We start from the raw sequence: 2,464 nt of genomic DNA, 5'->3' as shown, positions 1-2,464 counted from the left end.
GGACGCACCGAGGATACCGGAGATTCCGCTCTGGTACAGCCCAGCCATCCATGCGACGCCCTCCAGCTGGAAGTCCTTGAGCGTTGCGCCAGTTATCAGAACTGACTGCTCGAATCCTTGCTCTGTCTCTGCTGGCGATTGCTCTCGTGCAGCATCGTCCTCCCTAACCTTCATACGCTTGACGGCTTGCTCATCCTCCACATCTTCGCGCGTCCGTTTCTTCGTGTTGTGTGTACGGCCCTTGCCGGAGTGCAGGGCCTCGGCGGTCGTGGTAGCGTTGGACGCGCGGCGTTGACGCTGTACGCGAGTCACACGCACCCTGTCCATCTGCTGCTTGAGTATGGAGACATAGGCGGCGGACTTCTCGAGGAGGCTAGAGAGCATGCGCACGCGCGCCTCGGTGTCCTGGCGTGTCGATAATCAGCGCTGACTACAGTCGGTTAACAGATCCTCTCACTTCGTCAACTGATTCGTCCTCCTGGCCCTGTATCTGGTCCTTTGTGCGGAACGACGCGTGAATAAGCGCGTTGTGGCAAACAAATTTCTTACGCACCTCCGGCTCTGTATCGCCCTCTGCGGCAGGAGGACTTGACGCGGGCGGGGATTCTCCGGTTGTTCCTATTGTCACCACTGACACCGGCGAGGATCCACGCGACGACTGCGACAACGTAAGTCCTCTCATTGCCACTAGATTGCTCTAATTGAAATGACTAGGCTTGATGTTGTGTTTCTTCTTATAAAAATATGGCTCCTAGTGTGTTTCGGTATGCTCAATTAGAATATCTATTGAAGATACAATGAAATGAAACGCATAGTTAGCAAAGAAAACGTGCTTACCCGCCCTTCGACTTCGACTTCGACTTCGCGACCAACTCAAAGTCGACTTGAAGTAGACAGGCGCTCAGACGCGAACGCGTCTGACTGTCACGGTATCACATGAACGTGACAAGCGTGATGCCAGCGCCTCTGCGGCCAACTCATTCATCTCAGTGCCCACCACCTCAAAATTCCAATCACCGAGCTTTTGGACCCGGTTGTTGTAGATCCACTATGACTTTCTGGCGGTCTCCCCTACCAAAATATGACGCATAAATAAGCTGAGAGTTCAGCGCTGAGTAAGAACTTGCAAAAGCGGCCCGCGTCGAGACTTACACGATCCAGAGATAGTCCGATCACCGGCGGGGTAAAAGTTCACAAGAAAGCCGGCCCCCTCCTAGGCAAAAGACTCCTTGCTCGAGCCAAGCTCAACACTCGTCCATAACCACGTTCGACTCGTGCCTGCCAAGTTCAGCCCTCGAGATCACCCAGGAGCCTGTGTGACAAGATGTTCAAAGTGAGTTCTCGCGCGCGCTGCTTACACCTTAGCATATTGACGTCTAGTTATAGCCCGCTCCTACTGCATATGCTGATGCGCCATACGCCGTACGCCGTGCAGGGCAATGAGGCCCGCTCTCTGCTCAGGTGACGGACATGCCTTATGGGCGTCCTAGGGTTGCCGCCTCCAGGCCCTGCAATCTCATCACACTGCGCAGAAGAAGAAATGATATTGTCTTCATATCCTTCTGGAAAGTACAAGTTTGGAATGGCTATTCTCGTCACTGTGTTGGCGCTGGACACGCGGCGTTCTGCAGGAGTGGCGGTCCATTGGCGAATGGTGCGCATATAGCCGCGCAGACGGTGTGTCTGAACCGTATATGTGAGCATTGCGCACGATAAGTATTTGTTGACACTATAGAAGACAGGCAGCGGTTAAACAAGTGGTTTCCGCCGCGCCTGGCCGCCGGCTGGGCTTCCCTCGGAGAGGCTGTGAGCTCCTGGACCGATGATGAATCTTCCGGTTATTTTTGCTCTCATGGTGCGTATTTCGTTTGACTTGAACGGCGTAGCATGTAGGGCGTGATCCGTGCCACGGCCCTGCATAAGCTACGGCCTTGGATCATACTGTGCATAATACTGGGCGCGTACATGCTTAGTAGTCAATGCACCCTATTCATGCTACTGCTGTATTAATATTCTTGCCTGTATTCTCCATCTAGGCCTCCGCCGCAGATGTTCTAAATGCATCTGTGCAGAAATCTGCTCCCCTTGTGAACAGCGGCCTGTCCCCGAATGGTCCCACATTGCGCATGAGAGGACAGGCTCACCCAGTTCAGTGGGTACCTTATCGATGGCTTTCCAATGTCTATCTATTGCAAGCAAATGATAATCTCTTTGCTGTGATCCCCTTTATAGTGGGTACACTCTATTCAAGTTGCTGCTGTATCAATATTCTCGCCTGCATTCTCTGTTCAGGCTTCCGTCGCACCAATTCTGAATGCCATCTGAACAGCTCCCCCCGCAGACAACATCCTGTGCCGGAATGGCCCCACAAAGCGCATGGTTCTGTCAGAATTTTGCAGTTGTGACCCACCGTAGAAATGATCACTCCCCACCGGTTATCTGGTGAGACTTCACTGCGACCGGA

This window comes from Fibroporia radiculosa, assembly GCF_000313525.1.
Source record: "Fibroporia radiculosa TFFH 294 genomic supercontigs, scaffold6046, whole genome shotgun sequence".
NCBI classification, from domain to species: Eukaryota; Fungi; Basidiomycota; class Agaricomycetes; order Polyporales; family Fibroporiaceae; genus Fibroporia; species Fibroporia radiculosa.
Note: the sequence above shows the minus strand (reverse complement) of the source record.